General features: G+C 39.7%; 2 protein-coding genes across 4 annotated transcripts in view; one reads left to right on the top strand and one right to left on the bottom strand.

The window, feature by feature from the left end:
- LOC134356916 (metalloproteinase inhibitor 3-like) overlaps nucleotides 1-10,777 on the bottom strand; it is a 154,516-nt gene extending 143,739 nt beyond the window's left edge. Inside the window, exon 1 of the mRNA XM_063068165.1 lies at nucleotides 10,655-10,777. The gene's annotated coding sequence lies outside the window, so the exon portion shown is untranslated. The remainder of the gene's footprint in view (nucleotides 1-10,654) is intronic.
- pparg (peroxisome proliferator-activated receptor gamma) overlaps nucleotides 10,749-19,844 on the top strand; it is a 148,068-nt gene continuing 138,972 nt past the window's right edge. For 2 of the 3 annotated variants that reach the window (XM_063068162.1, XM_063068160.1), the window contains exon 1: nucleotides 10,749-11,010. The gene's annotated coding sequence lies outside the window, so the exon portion shown is untranslated. The remainder of the gene's footprint in view (nucleotides 11,011-19,844) is intronic. The other variant, XM_063068159.1, reaches the window with a different exon arrangement.

The raw sequence follows: 19,844 nt of genomic DNA, 5'->3' as shown, positions 1-19,844 counted from the left end.
TCTGAGGAACCCACCTACTTCAAGCAAGCTTCAATTACACTGATGTCCAAGAAGAATATGGTAACCTGCCTCAATGATTATCGTCCAGCAGATCTTACATCCACTGTGATGAAATGCTTTGGGATGTTGGTCATGAAGCATGTTAACTCCAACCTAAGAAGTGACTTGGATATGCTCCAATTTGCCTAATGTCACAAGTCAACAGCAGATGCCACTTCACTGGCTCTCCACAGAGCTCTGTAACATCTAGACAGTGAAGATACAGACATCAGGATGCTCTGTTCATTAAATACAGTTATGTATTTCACACTATCAACCCCTCAAAACTAATCAATAAATTCCATGTCCTAGGCCTTGGCACTGCTCTATGTGTAACTGGATCCCCGATTTCCTCAATTACAGATCCCAGTCAGTACAGATTAGCAGCATCTCTTCCACAATCACTATCAGCAAAGGTACACCACTTGGTTGCGTTCCTAGTCCCCTGCTGTACTCACTTTATACTTAAGACCATGAGGCTAAATACAGGTCGAATGCCATATTTAAGTTAGCTGATGATACCACTGTTTTTGGCTGATTCAAAGGTGGTGACAAATCGGTTAATAGGAGAGAGATTGGTGCCATGACTACAACCTCTCATTCAATGTCAGCAAGACCAAGGAGCTGATTATTGACTTCAGAAGAAGGAGACTGGAGGGCCATGAGCCACTCCTCACTGGGGTATCAGAGATGGAAAGGGTCAGTAACTTGCTGGGCATTAACATATGATTATGATTCTGACCACAGCTTACATACTGCCAAAAGCAGATGATAAACAAGCACTAATGCATTGAGTGCCACGATTAGCAAATGAGAAACAGCAAATTCTGACACCTTACAAATCATTATCAGATACTTCAATGAGGCTTGTTTTAAGAAAACCCTGCCCAACTATCATCAACATATCACCTGCAGCACCGGGGGTTCTAACACCCTCAACCAATGTTACAGTACAATTAGGAATGCCTACCATTCTATGTTGAGACCGCATTTCAGTAAATTTGATCACTTACCTGTCCTCCTCATACCTACATACAGGCAGAGGCTAATTCAAGCCTCCAGAGTTAAGGAAACAAAGAGTGATTGTGGAGGCTGAGGAGGGTTACAGGATTGCTTTAAGTCAGTAATTGGGCTATATTCAAGGATTCATCAGAGGATCTGAATGAATATGCCACGGTTGTCATGGACTTTTTAAAAACAGTCATAGATGAGTATGTTCCCACAAGATCTTTCAGTCTTCCCCAACCAGATGCCCAGGTTCCTCAAACTGCTGAGGGCTAGATCAGTGGCTTTCAGGTCTGGTGACCAAGAAGGATACAAGAGGTCCAGGTACAATCTCCAGAAAGGCATCTCACAGGCAAAGTGGCAATTCTGGACCAAACCTCAATCAGTGAAGGATGCTCAAGAGTGTGGTAGGAATTAAATGCTATCACCTCCTACAATGTGAAAGCAAACAACATACTAGGTGACAAGGCTTCGCTCCCAGATGAGCTTAATGCCGTTTATGCTCGCTTTGCTCATGAAAACATGCAGGCAATTTCACAAACTCTCACAGCTCCTGAACAACCTGCGATTTCAGTCTCTGAGGCCACCATGAAAGCATTCTTGAGGAAAGTGAATCCACAGAAAGCATCCAACCCAGATGGGGATCCTGGCCAATTATTAAACATCTGTGCTGATGTAAAGACCTGGGCTGGAGTGTTCACCAATATCTTTAACCACTCATTTCAGCAGTCTGAGGTACCCAGCTGCTTCAAGCAGGCATCAATTATACCAGTGCCAAAGAAGAATGTGGTAATCTGCCTCAGCGATTATCATCCAGTAGCACTTATATCCATTGTGAAGAAGTGCTTTGCAGGTTGGTGAAGAAACATATGAACTCCTACCTGAGAAGCAACTTGGATCCATTCCAATTTGCCTATCGTCACAACACGTCCAGAACAGATGCCATTTCATTGGCTCTTCACTCAATTCTTGAACATATGAACAGTGAAGATGCATATATCAGGATGTTCTTTGTTGCAGCTCAGCTTTCAATACAATTATCCACTCAAAACTAATCAATAAGCTTCAAGTCCTAGGCCTCAATACCTCCTTGTGCAACTGGATTTTCGATTTCCTCATCTGCAGACCCCAATCAGTTTGGATTGGCAACAACATTTCCTCCACAACCTCCTCAGCACAGGTGCACCACAAGGCTGTGTGTTTAGCCCCCTACTATACTCACTTTACACATATGATTACGTAGCTAAGCACAGCTTCAATGCCATATTTAAGTTTGTCGTTGGCCAAATCAAGAATCGCAACAAATCAGCATCTAGAAGGAAGATTGAAAATCTGGTTGAGTGGTGCCACAACAACAACCTTTCACTCAATATCAACAAGACCAAGAAGATGATTATTGACTTTAGAAGGAGGAAACCAGAGGTCCATGAGCCATAACTCATTGGAGGAACAGAGGTGGAGAGGGTCAGCAACCTTAAATTCCTCAGTGCTATAATTTCAGAGGATCTTTTCTGGGTTCAGCACACAAGTGCCTTTACAAAGAAAGCATGGCAGCTTTCTTAGAAGTTTGTAAAGATCTTGCATGTCATCTAAAACTTTAACAAACTTCTATAGATGTATGATAGAGAGTATCCTGACTGATTGCATCACAGTCTGGTAATGGAAACAGCAGTGCCCAAGAACGGAAAAGTCTAAAACAGTGGTGGATACAGCCCAGTTCATCATAGGAAAAGTCCTCCCCACTGCTGAGCACATCTACATAGAGTGCTGCCACCAGAAAGCAGTACAGTATCCATTATGAAGGGTCCCCACCATATAGGCCATGCTTGCCGTTACAATCACGAAGGTGGTAGAGGAACCTTAGGTTCAGGGAACAGTTGTTATCCTTCAACCATCAGGTTCCTAAACCACTGTGGACATCTCCACTCACCATAACACTTAACTGATCATTGAACATAACTTATAGACTCACTTTCAAAGACTCTACAGTTCATATTTTCAGTAGTATGTGTGTATTTATTTATTATTACTACTTGTTTCTTTTGTATTTGCATAGTTTGTCAATCTTTATGTGCTGTTTTTCATTGATTCCACTGTACCTTGTTCTACTGTGAATGCCTGCAAGAAAATGAATCTCAGGGTAGAACATGGTGACATATACAGTACGTACTTTGATAATAAATTTATTTTGAACTTTGAAAATACTCTGCACAGAATTCAAAGGAGATTCTTCAAATTAACTTATATTTTACTCAAAGTTGAGACACAAACCAAATACCATTTGGAGATGGAGCAAAGTGAATTGAACAAATACTCAGAGTTCTGTGAGTACAAGAAAACTGTATAATAATTTCCAGGATGTTGCAACCCATTTTGATTAGTTTAAAGAAGTTGATGCTACACTATTAAGACATGATAATGAATATGATTCTAGTTAGTACTTCAGTGTTTATATAACAAGTTAGAAAATATTCTATAATGAGTTCAAGACTGAATGGTGACCTATGAAGAATTACTAAGTGTTCTAAAATTATATTGATTGACTTCTCCAGAAGTGGTATTGTCTGCCTATAGTAGGATTTGCAATGCATTCCTTTTCTGTTTGAAAATTACTTACATTTAACACCAAGGGATATTTTGACAAATATCACAGAATTAATTTTCTTACTCTCACTCAAGATTGGATCTAAAGTAATCTATCTAATCCACTTGAGCAAGCACTCACTCTTTGTCACCAATAAAAGTAGATCTTTCAGCTTAACCACTCACTTTGGTAAGGCACCAATCACTTCTCATTTAAGATCATTGGTACACAGTATTAACTATTCACAAGCAATCTTGTTAAATCAGGTGAAGTTCCATTTGAGCCTTTTTCTTGTCTGTAAAATATTTACTTCTGGTAGTATCCTGGAAAACAGTGATATTCCCTGGCTCCTTTTTGCACTGCAAGCTATTTCCTTAACCCCGTATCTGTTGACTTTGTCCTCCATTTCTCCAACAAAAAGACTGTGGGCTTTGCATATTTCTTTATTATTAAGACTGGGTCTATCTAATCTAGTTCTCCCTCCTCCTAGGTCAGGCAGATCAAAGTTCTGCAGAGTCAGAGACATCACAGAAAAGAGCTGTTCAGACTCCAAGTACATGCTGATCATCATCACCCACAACACTAATCCTATATCTGCCCACATTTTCTGGGGTGAATTTCTGCAGCTCTGAACTCTCATATTTCAAAATTTTCTCCCATCTCCCCCTTACACTGAGACCATCTTCGCTGTAGGACCCATCTCCTATTCTGTCATTTCTATTCTCACCAGATTTCCTTCCTGCTCTCTTTTGCCAAAAGTTCTCAAGTCTTCAGAAACTGGACTGTCTCATTAAAAAACCAAACCTCTGCCTGCTGTACTTGAAAATTATGTTCTATCTTCCCCACTCCTTTATTCACCCAGTGTCCTACAACGTCCTGTCATCTCAGTAATCTGTGCCCATCCATCCCAGAAATCCCCGTTGGAATCCCAATCAGACTTATAATTTTGTACTTTGAGAGGGTTACTCTTACCCGATTCATGAAGAATATTTGGTGTCTCTGTAACAAAGTTGATCAACCTCTTCTCATCTTGTTAAATCTGCTGACCTATTTAACTATACAGCATCCAGATTCAACTCTCCATCAACACCGTCCATTTTGATAGAACTAAACTTGTCTGCTTCCATTCTTACCTATATGGTCATAGTCAAAGGATCCCACTGCCTTTTCCTCCCACACCCACAGCATTACCACTGCTTTATCTAAAACAAAGGTTCCCAACCACATTTATGCCATGGACCACTACCATTAACTGAGGTGTTCTTGGACCCCAGGTTGTGAAACCAGATTTAAAGAATCCGATTTTGATTCTCTCCAATTTCTCATTTAACCACTGCCCATCAGTAATATTAAACAAGAAAATGCCAATAACTTTCATACATATAGTTTAAAGCACTTGTCACTGCCATGCTGATATATTTTATTGACAATTTCAATGTCCCCAATATGCGAATTCAAGAGTGAATGATGAGAATTTTTCACTAATTAATGGCAAGGTCAAAGAAGGTTAGTGAAGAATAATGTTGTGCTATACAGAGAGCTAGACAGACAGTTCAGACGATTATGCAATATTGCAAAGGAAGAATGGCTGACTCAAAAATGCAATGAAGTAGAAGGCCAAAGAAATGAACAAGAAAATTAAGGAAATTGCTGGAATTAAGAAAACCTCCTGTACAGGATGCATAAGATCAGCAGAAAGATCCATACCTACAGATCCAGATAAAGTATGTGAGAGGTGGATTCAGTATATAGAGCAGCTTTTTGAAGATAATAGAGGGGAACCCCCAGATATTAAACACCCTAATTCTGGCCCACCTATTACCAAAGAAGAAATAATTAAAGCAATGAAAAGCATGAAACCTGGTAAAGCCACTGGACCTGATGAAATTTCAGTGGAAACGATACAACCCCGAGAAGATCTGGGCATAGATATTCTTTTTGAACTGTTTAACGGCATATATGAGTCTGGTGTATTTCCTGACGATCTCTTGAAATCAGTATTTATAACTCTGCCAAAAATTCCTGGAATTATTGACTGCGAAAATTATAGAACTATCAGTCTTATGAGCCACATAATAAAGATGTTGTTGAGAATTGTTCTGAGTCGAATTAAAAACAAGTTAATGCCAGAAACTTCTAAACTGCAATATGGGTTTATTGAGGATAGAGGAACTAGGAATGCAATTTTCATACTATGAATGCTTTCAGAAAGGGCAATTGATTATCAAAATGATGTCTTTTTATGTTTTATTAATTTCACTAAAGCATTCGACAAAGTGCAACATGGAAAATTATTTCAAATTCACGCTAAACTAAACATTGATGGAAGGGACCAACGACTGCTTCAAAATTTATATTGGAATCAAAAGACGGTAAAAATTGATGATAATATAAGCAGTTGGACTAAAATTCAAAGAGGAGTTAGACAAGGATGAGTTGCCTCACCGGAATTATTTAATATCTATAGTGAAGTGATTCTCAGAGAAATAGAAGACCTAGATGGGATAAAAATTGGAGGTGTTAACATAAACGACATAAGATATGCAGACAATACCACCCTGATAGCAAGTGCTGCAGAAGACCTACAAATCCTCCTAGACAAAGTAGTACAAACAAGAGCAGATTTTGGTCTAACCATCAACTGTAAAAAAACCAAACGTATGGTAATATCAAAACAGCAGGATACTTCCAACTGCTAACAACAGGAATTCTGCAGATGCTGGAAATTCAAGCAACACACATCAAAGTTGCTGGTGAACGCAGCAGGCCAGGCAGCATCTCTAGGAAGAGGTACAGTCGACGTGAACATGGCATGAACATCGACTTCTCCAACTTCCGCTAATGCCCCACCTCCCCCTCGTACCCCATCTGTTATTTATTTTTATACACACCTTCTTTCTCTCACTCTCCTTTTTCTCACTCTGTCCCTCTGACTATACCCCTTGCCCATCCTCTGGGTTCCCCCCCCCTTGTCTTTCTCCCCAGACCTCCTGTCCCATGATCCTCTCATATCCCCTTTGCCAATCAACTGTCAGCTCTTGGCTCCATCCCTCCCCCTCCTCTCTTCTCCTATCATTCTGGATCTCCCCCTCCCACTTTCAAATCTCTTACTAACTCTTCCTTCAGTTAGTCCTGACACGTCGACTGTACTTCTTCCTAGAGATGCTGCCTGGCCTGCTGCGTTCACCAGCAACTTTGATGTGTGTTGTTCCAACTGCCAATTGTACATCGGTAACCAAGAGTTTGAACAAAAGTCCAGCTTTAATTACCTTGGTAGCTTTATATCACAAGATGCTAGAAGTAAAGTAGAAATAAAAAGAAGAATTGCCATTGCCAAAACCAACTTCCAAAAAAATGAAACCCATTTTTATCAACAGACACATTTCTATGACAACAAGGGTTAGGCTACTAAAATGTTACATCTTATCAATCTTGCTGTATGCTTCCGAAACATAGACTGTAACACCAGAACTCCAAAGAAACTTAGAAGCAACAAAAATGTGGTTTCTTAGAAGAATGTTGAAAATATCATTTAGAGATAGGGTAACTAATGAGACAGTACTCCAATGCGCCCATACAAAAAGATCTTTAATGAGAACATTAAATGAGAGGAAACTTAAATTCCTGGCCATGTTATCAGAAAGGGAGAAATATAATGCCTTACGTTACAAGGCCGTATGCCTGGGAAATGCGGAAGAAGAAGGCAAAGAAGAAAATATATGGACACTGTGAAAGAACTAAGAGATCTAAGTGTGTGAGATATCATTGACGCTGCGAGGGATCATTCGATGTGGCCAGCCATGATTGCCCAAGTGTGTAACACACAAGGCACATGAAGAAGAAGATACGATGATGGACAAACTTTTTGTTGCTACTGTTGTGTTTGCACATAAAGTTGGAATACCTTCCATTATCAGACAAGAATATGATAGTAGAATCATATTCACAGACTGTTCCAAAAACTGGCTTATCAGCCTGTGGTAAGTTACTACATTTTTTCCTGCTTCCCTTACCCTTTGCATTTAAAAATGCGGATTTTTTTTTAATATAGGCTTATTATTGTCACATGTACCAAGACATATGTAAAAAGTTTCACTCATTTTTTTCAACTAGAAAGCCAAAAAAATGTTTTTTTTACAGTAAAGAGCTTCTCTTGCATACTGTTTTATACAGATGAAATCATCACACAGTGCATTGATCTAGACAAGGGTTCCCAACCTGCAGTCCATAGACCCCTCGGTTAATGATAGGGGTCCATGGCATAAAAAAGACTGGGAGCCACTGACTTAGAATAAGGTAAAAGAATAACAATGCAGGATATATTAAAAAACTACTGATGGAGTGCAGCACAGGTGAACAATTAAAGTGCAAGATTATAATGTCATTGTACAAGAGTCTAACACTAACTCTAATCCTGGTTTTGCAGGAGCTTTGCAAACTTCAAAAAGTTTAGTGTTACTCTTCTCATGCATCTCATCTCCACCTCTGATTCACTGGCCAGCATTAAAAGCATGCCAATAGACCATCCAGATGAAACATCTTCCAGCTGAATCGGTCACTGTTTCCCTTTCCAAAGATGCTGCCTGGCCTAGTCAGTGTTTCTAGCATTTTCCATTTTAATTAAAAACATGCTGTACGATTACAAAACCCATCACTATCATGCAAGCATCTTTTTTGACAATCATTTTTTTTCTCAATGCTTATTCCAGTGGATGAGTGGATCTTTTTTCTAAGAATTAGAAAAACCATTGCCTTTCAGTTCCAGCATAAAGGATGCTTACTTGCTTTTTATTTAATATCTCCCTGGTATACTCAGACTATTTCTTATCTTTTTGACAACATTTTTATAGAAGCTTCTGTCCTCATTATCCAGCTGGTGGTACAGTGGCATCAGCACCGTACCTTGAGGGAAATGGTCCTGGGTTCAAACCTGGCCTGCTCCTTGCTGGGTTGAGTGTTGAACTGGCAATGCAATCTCAAAAAAAAACAGACAAACGCTAAAGAAATAGCAAGGTTGGTGCCCGATGTGCCACAAGGCGTGATGAGGAACAACAATATTCTGACCACATATCCACATCGTCCCCAAGTCTGTACATTTTATAACTCTGCCTCCTGATGAAATGTTCATTTATGCATCTACTGCTTCTAGATAAGACTAACCAAATACATTCTATCCTCCATAAACTTGATTATTGGTACTCTCCTACACGAGGCCCAACTCTCACCAGTATCAAAAGGCCTTACTCACACAAATACCTAGCTGGTGAAATGATATTTCAGTTTTAAAATTCTTATCCTTGCTTTGAAATATTTTCACAATCTAGCCCTTGCCTACTTCAATAATTTCTGCCAGCTCTACAATTTCTGCAATATCTGTATTTTTTCAAATTTTGACCACTGGAGTATATCCAGATCTAATTATGGTGCCTGTAGTATCCATGGCCCTCCGTCAGCCACTTTTCTCCTCTAAGATACAACCTAATTTTTTTCACCATCTGCCTGGTGAAAAAGTAAATGAAGTTTGTCATACATGGCTCCATGACAAAATTTACTTACTTTGCTATGAAACACATTTTGCTACGTTAAAAGCCAAAGTAGAAGTTAGTGTTACAGTCGTTGATGATGAAAATACAGAGGTTTATAAAATTATGAAGAGCTAAGTTAGGACAGATAGTCAGAATCTTCCTGACTCAAAGGCAGGGGATTGTAGAGCCAAGAGGACTCAGATTTAAGATGAGAAGGGAGAAATTTAAAGGTGATCTGTGGGTAAGTGGGATTAGTGTAGACAGTATCAGTGGAAGAAACAATAAGGTGAGCTGCTTTCTATGCCATATGAATCTATTATACTAAGTGCTGGAAATATTGTGGTGGATGCAACCCACTGTTTGAATTTGAATGTATTGTGGAGCTGGATAAACTTTAAGTACTGACGTCACGATTGTTCGGAACATACTAATCTGCATTGGAAATAAATTCCAAGACACAGAGGCAATTTGTTGACATAATAATTGAAAGCCTAACTTAACAAACATTATTCATAATGTCTGAGAGAGAAGACCTTTCAATAGCTTTTATTTACTTAAAATCACAATTTTAAATTATTTTCTCCAATTTACTTCCACTCCCACCCAAAGTTGTTAAATTACACAGGAGTAAAATTTAAAAACAAACAAAATTAACATTAAAACACCAGAATCTGTTTCTATTATTATGGCTGTCATTTTAATCAAGGGAAGGGGTTTGAAGCCGAGAGAACAGTCTGGAAAACAGGAATGACAAAGAAATATTGAGGAGCGCTATTGGTGCTGAGGTAAAAACTGAACAGGGAAAATGAAAGAAAGAGGGAAAGGAACATAGGACAGCGATGAAGAGCTGAGTATGTTGTTTTGGGGAAACAGAAGTTGGGGACTGGGATATTAAAAATCCATTATCACATCATTTTTCCTTTGTCGATTTTAGATTAACCCAAATGTGTATTTAATATAATATATTCAATTAAAGTTTTTAAAAAATGCTTTAATATATCAACTTAGGCTTCCAAGCCCTCTGGGGATATTTTCCTAAACTAAAACCATTCTGGTAAATATGAAACACACACCATCTCATCCCAGTGTCTTTACAGGTGCTGACTGACCTGTGGTGTAGTTTGGATCCATTGAAACATTTCAAGTCGTTTTACATTTCAATACATCTCTCGTGTGTGAAATCTCACATACAAAGTCGATGTAACAACGTGTATTCTCGCACTCCGAACCCATTCCTGAATTGTGTTTGTGGTCGTAGCCTAAGTTTGGACGGTATGAAAAATTATTGGCGTCATGGTTGACGTTTGGACTTCCCCATAGCTTGAGTAACCTCACTTTTTTTAGAAAACAAAAACGTCAGACTTGTCTGGACCCAGAGCTAAAGTTGTCTGCAGAGCACATTCGTGCGATTTCGCTTTACAATAGGTGGTGCTTCGCGGTTGACTTAGAGGAAATGTTGGTGGAGAGCATTGCGGCGCTCCGCCAAGCTGGGGAAACCTACCTTTCCGGCCTCCTCGCGCCGGTGCAGTGCCGCCGGTTGGCCAGGAGGGTGCGCCCGCTCAGCGGCCGGGCCGGGCCGCCCCGCTCCGCCTCGCCCGCGCTCGCTGTCACGCGCTGCCTCGCGCTCGCCCCCGAGCCTCGCAACCACCGCGTTTGTTGACAGTGTGGGCGCGTGGCAGGCGAGCCCTGTGACAGCCGCCCGCCGCGTGCACCTGGGGTCGAGAGGGAGACAGAGACAGAGACAGAGCTCGCCACTTCTCCTCTGCCGACCAGAGTCAGAAGTTGCTACCTGCTTCGCCAGTCCGTGGTCCTGGAAGAAGCGACGCGATTTCCTTGCTGGATGTTTAAAGAGTCAAGGTTAGTGGCGTCAAGAAAAAAAGTGCTGATGTGAATGCCTGTGGATCAATACATTGAAACGCAGTGAAGGACAAGGACAAAAGTGCTTAGGTGTTGAGTAACCTTGGAGCGAATAGAACGAGTTTGGAAGAGCAGTTAGGTTTTTGTCGAGGGACTCATCTCCAATTATAAGTCTATGTCAGTTACCGCTTCTGAAAGTGAAGTGCAAGCCTTTCATGGTACAAATGAGAAAGGGGTCTTAGAAATCCTTCATCCGCATAAATTAAAGACAACTTTTTTTGTTACTTTATTAGGGCTGTATTTTATTTCTTTTTGGCTAATTTACTATATTGAGAAGCCTGCTTTACCGAAAGCTCGGCACACTCTTAGTTGCCATTTCACGCTATATACATGATTGGACCTGACACTCGCAAAACTAGATGAACGTGGAGATACCTGGAATATCTTATATATTTCTGACCCTTCCGCAAATGTTTCAGTGAGATTTCTGAAATGCTAGGCAAAGAGTGAATCAATCTATTTTTCAACTACATCAGTTAAAATGATTCTGTGAAATACTGCTGGCAAACTTATTTTGAATAAGAAATTCTTTTGGCATTTTTCACAGATAATAATTTTCTTGAAATCTTGATTGTGATATAACTGTAGTATCAGTCAAGGAAATAAAGTTTCTTGCCAAGAGAGCACAAGTTAGTTAATTATGCACTAAATTATACCGGTCAGCTAGTGTTTTATAGGCAATAAATTGTCAGTGACCTTCCAGCAATGGACTGTTTTACAGTTATATCCTACTTTGTTTATAGTGAGCACAGAAAATACTTTTTAAATGAATAAAGAGCCTATCATTAAGTGGCACAAAATAGTTTCATTTCATTTAGTACAGTATTCGTTTTTAATGTACTTTCGTCTATATCTCTGATCGTTACCTACTAGTTTTGATATACCTGTTGCGACCTGTGCTGTTGTGTAATTTCATCCTTTTAAAGTTGCATCCAGTAACAAGAATATCTAATGTTACAATATGATTTTTTTAAAAGCGCCTATGTAAATGTTGTGTATATGACAATGAATAAAATATAAAAATATATAATATTTTATATATAAATTATTCTTGGTGTTCATTTGAAGTTCTAATATTTATTCTTATCTGAATAAAGTCACCTACAAATATAGTGAGAATATATTGCCTTACAAACGAAAATTCCAGTTACTGAAACAAAAGTCTAGTGTTGCAGAAAATATCTTCTAGTACTTAAACCAGGATAAAATAAGCTTCAGATCAACAACCATATAATGATAGAATACAGAATTCTCAAGTGACTATGCATACTGTATGGAGTATATCTATTTCAGAAAAGCAGATATCAGCTTAATGTAACATGGATATTATAAGAAACCATAAACTTAGTTGACCCATGTTAAATAATATCATATAACAGATTTATTCTTAACTAATTTATTTGTTTTGCAACTGTCTGTAGGAAAGGCAAATCTTGGAGTTGTATACTGCATGCACACATGCTTTGATAATAAATGTACTTTGAATCTTTTAGGTAACATTAATATTATACATTGAAGCCTTTTTCAAGTAAAGGTAATAATTTTCCAAGTCCCATTTAAATTACTCAATGTACTCAGCTCACTGTATAGCTATGTTGATTAGTAATTTATAATATTGTGAATTCACCCTTTTCATCATTCTTGAATGATGTAAAATTGAGGTGTTAAATTAAAATGTTTAATTTTTACAGTTTATGGCATTTACCATCTTAGTATCAGTAGTTAATAGTATTAGAATATGTTTGCAAATATATGCCACAACAGTTGTCAACCCTTAACATGTATATTTTCTTCCTTTCTCTCTTTAAAATTTGTCCCAAGGTGGATTGTAATGTTTTATATTTCATCACCTGCTAATATGTGTAGAAATATTCAATGTCTGAATCAGTCTAAGATGAAATAGTTAATCCAGTTGGGAAAATATCAGATTTGATTTTAAATAAGCATTTGTGTTGTATCACTTTTTGGTGAAGTGTTGGTGATGTAATTGGTTCTGTAACTTGGCAGAATATTATGGTTACACTACTCTCTCGGGTACCTTGTGGATGTGAACTGAAATCTGCCATATGATTTTCAGTATTCATACTATGTATGTTGCCAGTTTGTGATTTTAGTATATTCAGAATGAGCGAATTCTAAAATTGTTTTTCTACTATCTAAGCTTGCAATCCATTGACAATAATAATGCATCGTACAAATAAAATATGACCGGAGGAGTAATGGAGATGAGAGGGAATGAGAAAATGAAAGAGGGAAGGAGGAAATGGGATGAAATGAAAAAGGGAATGGAAACAGATGGATGATGAAAGTAATGAATGGACAATGAAAATGAGACACTCCGTGAACAGTACCTCACTATTTATTTTGGCTCTCTTTTTGCACTACTTGTATGCATGTGTATACGGTATATGAATGGATATGTATTTATGTGTGTAAATATGTGTTTGCATATGTACGTATGTTTACTATATGTATTTAATATAAAATATACAGTGGCATGCTAAAGTTTGGATACCCCAGTCAAAATTTCTGTTACTGTGAATAGCTAAGCGAGTAAAAGATGACCTGATTTCCAAAAGGCATAAAGTTAAAGATGACACATTTCTTTAATATTTTAAGCACCATCTTTTACAGTTTCAAAATAACAAAGAAGGAAAAGGACCTGAAGGAAAAGTTTGGGCACCCTGCATGGTCAGTACTTAGTAACACCCCCTTTGGCAAGTATCACAGCTTGTAAATGCTTTCTGTAGCCTGCTAAGAGTCTTTCAGTTCTTGTTTGGGGGATTTTCACCCATTCTTCCTCACAAAAGGCTTGTAGTTCTGTGAGGTTCTTGGGCCGTCTTGTATGTGCTGCTCTTTTGAGGTCTCTCCACAGATTTTCGATGATTTTTAGGTTGGGGGACTGTGAGAGCCATGGCAAAACCTTCAGCTTGCACCTCTTGAGGTAATCCATTGTAGATTTTGTAGAAGCCTTTCTTTTCACCTTCAGCTTTTTTACAGATGGTGTGATGTTTGCTTCGAGAATTTGCTGGTATTTAACTGAATTCCTTCTTCCCTCTACCATTGAAATGTTCCCCATGCCACTGGCTGCAACACAAGCCCAAAGCGTGATTTACCCACCCCCGTACTTAACAGTTGGAGAGGTGTTCTTTTCATGAAATTCTGCACCCTTTTTTCTCCAAACATACCTATGCTCATTGCGGCCAAATAGCTCTATTTTAACTTCATCAGTCCATAGGACTTGTTTCCAAAATGCATCAGGCTTGTTTAGATGTTCCTTTGCAAACTTCTGACACTGAATTTTGTGTTGAGGATGCAGGAAAGGTTTTCTTCTGATGACTCTTCCATGAAGGTCATATTTGTGCAGGTGTCACTGCACAACAGAACAGTGCACCACCACTCTACAGTCTGCTAAATCTTCCTGAAGGTCTTTTGCAGTCAAACGGGGGTTCTGATTTGCCTTTCTAGCAATCCTACGAGCAGTTCTCTCAGAAAGTTTTCTTGGTCTTCCAGGCCTCAACTTGACCTCCACCATTCCTGTTAACTGCCATTTCTTAATTACATTATGAACTGAGGAAACAGCTACCTGAAAACGCTTTGCTATTTTCTTATAGCCTTCTCCTGCTTTGTGGGCATCATTTATTTTAATTTTCAGAGTGCTAGGCAGCTGTTTAGAGGAGCCTATGGCTGCTGATTGTTTGAGGAGTTAGGGTATTTATAAAGCTTTGAAATTTGCATCACCTGGCCTTTCCTAACGATGACTGTGAACAAGCCGTAGCCCTAACAAGCTAATTAAGGTCTGAGACCTTGGTAAAAGTTATCTGAGAGCTCAAATCTCTTGGGGTGCCCAAACTTTTGTATAGTGCTGCTTTCCTTTTTTCACTCTAAAATTGTACAAAACAAAAATAATACACTATTCTTGCTTAAAATGTTGAAAAGAATGTTTCACCTTTAACTTTATGACTTTAGGAGATCAGTTCATCTTCTGCTCACTTAACTATTCACAGTAACAGAAACTTTTGCACGCCACTGTATTTATTGTAATTTACAATTAATGTATTGCACTGTGCTGCTGTCACAGAACAACAAATTTCATGACGTACGCCAGTTGTATTAAACCAGATTCTAATTCTAAAGCATGCGATGGAAGGTGGAGGGTGGGACATTGTGAGAGATGGAATGGAAGGACAATGTAATGATATAGAAAGGGCAGTGGTATTGTGATTTTCTATAAATATTCATGCATTTTAAAGATTCTCATTTCTGACAAAGGATGAATTGTGCAGATTCGTGCAATTATTATGTTCTTTGGAAGGATGATCCACTGAAGCTCGCTTCAGTGATTCTGGGATGCTACTCATCAGATGACGGAGTTTGGTTGTTTATGATCTGGACAGAATTTCAATCTGGAACAGGTGTGGGAGATGGAATTACAGGTTTTGATTTGATTGCCTGATTCAGTCCTGAACACTCTGTCCAGGCAGGGAGATTGAGTGTAAAATGATTTGATGCCTGGACCTATTGGAAAAACAGAAGCAAGTTTTTTGATCCATTCTTCCAGCGATCATTGTAATGAGTGGGAAGAAGTGAATATTTATTTGTTATTATAGAACCAATGTTCATTTGAGGGGCTAATAATAGAAAATGATTTGTTTGTTTATTGAGATACCGTGCAGAACGGGGCCTTTCAGCCCTTTGAGCTGTGTCGCCCAGCAATCCTCCGATTTAACCCTAGACTAATCATGGGGCAATTTACAAAGACCAATTAGCCTACTGAGCAGTACATCTTTGGACTGTGGGAGGAAACTGGAACACCCAGAGGAACCCTATGGGAAAGACACACAAACTTCCTGCAGGTAGTGGCTGGAAGTACTCAACAGGTACAGCAACATATGTGGAAGGAAAAACAGAGCTAACGTTTTAGGTCAAAGACTTGGTTTTCTTCATTTGCGATTTTTTGATTTTTAATACTGAGTTACTTTATATAGACCTTCACAATACAGGTTCCCCCGCCATCCAAAGATAGAGCGTTCCTATGAAATGGTTCGTAAGCCGATATGTCGTAAAGCGAGGAAGCAATTACCATTTATTTATATGGGAAAATTTTGTGAGCATTCGCAGACCCAAAAATAACCTACCAAATCATGCCAAATAACACATAAAACCTAAAATAACAGTAACATATAGTAAAAGCAGGAATGATATGATAAATACACAGCCTATATAAAATAGAAATACTTTTCCACAATCATTACTGAACTGTTCTCTGTAGCGAAAATCCCACGCAAGTGCTGTTGGCAAAAACCCGGCGCAAATGCTCTCCAGTAACCTTTAAACTATGAAACTGCCAAATCATACGAAATAACACGTAAAAATACACAGCCAATATAAAGTAGAAATAATGTATGTACAGTGTAGTATCACTTACTACATTGGTCCAGCGCCGAGCACACTGATGATGGTGTGTTAGGCTGAGTCGTCGCAGGTTGGCTGGTGCAGTGGCCCCCACCCTCCAGGCCACCGAGCGATACATTGCCGCGAAGCATGTCTGAATGCAGCGGTAGCTGGGAGGCACACAGCACATCTTTAAGAAAAAAGCCGAAATAAACAAGCTAATTAGGTGCCGCCTGGCAAGTAATTGTAGGCCCAGATCAGTGCCGATTTCCGACTGCGTCGTCTCTGATCTGGGCCGACAATTACATGTCGGCGGCACCTAATTAATTAGCATGTTTATTTTGGCTTTTTTCTTAAAGATGTGCCGTGTGCCTCCTGGCTACCGTTGCATTCTCCACGAATCGGTATCTGTCCGTGGCCTGGGGGTTGGGGTGGTGGGACACTGGGGTGTCATCGCGTCATAGTCTGTTTCCATCAGGGCAGGCAGGTCACCTTCTTCTATTTCTGCCTGCCTCGATATCGAAGGTCGAGGGTCGTCGTCTGTTGTGGCTGATGTGGAAAGCTTGCTTGACTGCTGAGCCTCGCGCATTTTTCTATCACACAGTTCTTTGTAAGGACTCAAACCATTCTGCAAATACCCCCTAAACCGACATACCCTTTCAAAATTAAAGTGGTACTTTATCATTACTCATTTGGTTTCAATTGTTATCCTTTTTTCTTCCAATTGCATCAGCTCTTCATCTGTCAGTTCTTGGTCATGGGATGCCAAAACCTCTTCAACATCATGTTCGGCAGCTTCCACAAGCCAAACTCACGTTGTCCTTACTTCGTTCACCACGATCGAAACGCTTAATTATGTCTAGTTTTACTCTAAGTGTAACACCCTTACAAGCTCTTTCAGGCTTTTCCGATACCATAGAACTCATCTTGCAAACGGCTGCTCACAGGCACGTGTTAAAGCAAAGCTGTTCCGAATCCGGGGAAGAGCGGCTGCTCGGGGCATACGCTGCTTTTTATCACGCGCTGATTTTTTCGCGCACTGATTTTTTATCGCGCGCCGCTTTTTTTTCATAAGAGTGAACACACCTTCTGAAAGCGAAAACAGGGTACTAATGTAGGTCTTTCGTAACAGTGAGGTTTCATAAAGCGAACATTCAAAAAGCGGGGAACACCTGTATACTACACAATATTCAGAACAAAAAGTTTTGGTCATTACTTTGGAGTGTTAGTTTAAAATTAGGTACAAGGAGGATTAAAGAATGTTAGGGAACAATTCTGGCTCTCTTGACCTGCTCTTAATGAATTTCATCTGAGTTTAAGACAATGGACAGTGTAATTTATGGAGAGTGGTTAGCAACAGACTTGAAATTCCTAGCATCACACACAAAATGTTGGAGGAACTCAGCAGGCCAGGGAGCTTCTATGGAAAAGAGTACAGTTGACGTTTCAGGCCAAGAACCTTCATCAGGACTGGAGAAAAAAAGATGAGGAGTCAGAGTTAGAAGGTGATAGGTGAAATTGGGAGGGGAGTGGTGAAGTAAAGAGCTGAAAGTTGATTGGTGAAAGAGATACAGGGCTGGAGAAGGGGGAGTCTGATAGGAGAGGACAGAAGCCCATGAAATAAAGCAAAGGGGGAGGAGCCCCAGGGGGAAGTGATGGACAGATAAGGGAGGGAAAAGGGAATGGGAAATGGTGAAGCGGGGGGGCGGGGGGGGGGGCAATACCGGAAGCTGGAATTGCTTATGGTTCTGGTCTTTCTGAGATCAATCATGTCCTGCAGCTCCAGAACTGTTGAGCACTGATTCCCTACAGCACCACTAACTCAAGTGTAAAAACTGATTGTTTGTCAGTTCAATATTTTGCACATTAAAAGATTCCAGTTCCACTCCTTCCTGTGTTCATCTTGATCCCTTATAAGTCAAATTAATTCCTGCTTCAATTTGTGAAGCAGCTGAATTTTACAGAAGATAATCTGAGAGAGCTCCATTTGAATATTCCCCCCAATAAATCTACAGTAATCTGCCCGGATATTAGGTCACATTGTGGCACAATTTGGCATGCTCTGGAATCTAATTTCAATGTAAAGTAATTGAAAATTGGGGATTTCATGTGAGTTACCTTGTCAGTAGGTTACATTTCTAGTCCTCATTGACATTGACATGACGTTTTCAATCCCAAACGTATTGAAATCGTTTCCTTAATTTTCAGTTGCGTGGATGGCCCACCTCTCGATGAGCCATTCATGCAAAAGCAGTCACTCACAGTGGATATGTAACATGAAGGGACCCAACAGAACAATTCACAGACCAGTTCTGGATAGCTGGAATTGGGTCTCCTCTTGGGAATTCTTACTGGGAACATATTTTGTCTACTGTACCAATCCACACACCCCCCATACTCCACTTTTCACCTAACCCATTCCCTTCACACTATTTTGCCCACTCATGGCACTCTGACCAGTGACATCTCGTTGGAGCACCTGAAACCCCATCCCCATCAAAACCACTGATCATACTCTTTAACAATCAGCTTTATCCTCCTAACCAATATTTCTCCTTCACTACAAAGCCTCGGCTAACACTACCACAGCCTCATCTCCTGGATGTACTTCAAAGTCACATCAACCAACAATTGGACCAAATAACTTCGGATCGTCCCCCACCCAACAAATATTGCTGAAATATTCCAATATCAATCCTCAGCAGCCAACCCTCTCTATCCATTGGTATCTGGGCCTCTTCTATACCCCGATCTTTTCTTGCCAGTGAACACTCAAAACTGGACTTTGTTGATTCCTTAATTGTGAGGTGTACAAGGTGAAGTCCTTGAGCATTATCTAAAGCTTTATCTACTGCTTTTCCCCATTGTAGATCCATGACCAGCCAGTTTGGTGACCCAATACGAACCATCTAATGAAAACTCTTTAGAGCAAGGGTCCCAAACTGAGGTCCATGGACTCCTCGGTTAAAGACAGAGGTCCACGGCATAAAAAAAGTTTGGGAACTCCTGCTTTAGAGGCAATAAACAATTACAAGCTAAGAAAAGTTGGTCTGCAATAGGTTCAGTGGTCTGAATGGCCTCCTTTGAGGTCAAATGGTTCTACCATCCCAGGTTTGCTGGTTCTTCAGTGGTCAAACTGTGCACATTTCAGTGAAGAAACTGAATCATTGGAATGTCTAACAATCATTAAGCCTACATTTGAGTATGGTGATTCCCATGTTGGGTGCCTGTCCTCTCTTGCATCAATGGCCCAGAAATTAATTGAGCACTCCAAAGGAAGATGTTAGAAGCATGCAGCTCATCAGGCAACAACGAAGAAGAGAAAGTGAGTTGATTTTTCAAATCAATGAACTTTCATTGGAACTGGAAAAGTTGTGGGG

This window comes from Mobula hypostoma, chromosome 15, assembly GCF_963921235.1.
Source record: "Mobula hypostoma chromosome 15, sMobHyp1.1, whole genome shotgun sequence".
NCBI lineage: Eukaryota > Metazoa > Chordata > Chondrichthyes > Myliobatiformes > Myliobatidae > Mobula > Mobula hypostoma.
The sequence above is the reverse complement of the archived record's forward strand: the minus strand, read 5'-3'. Positions and strand labels throughout refer to the sequence as shown.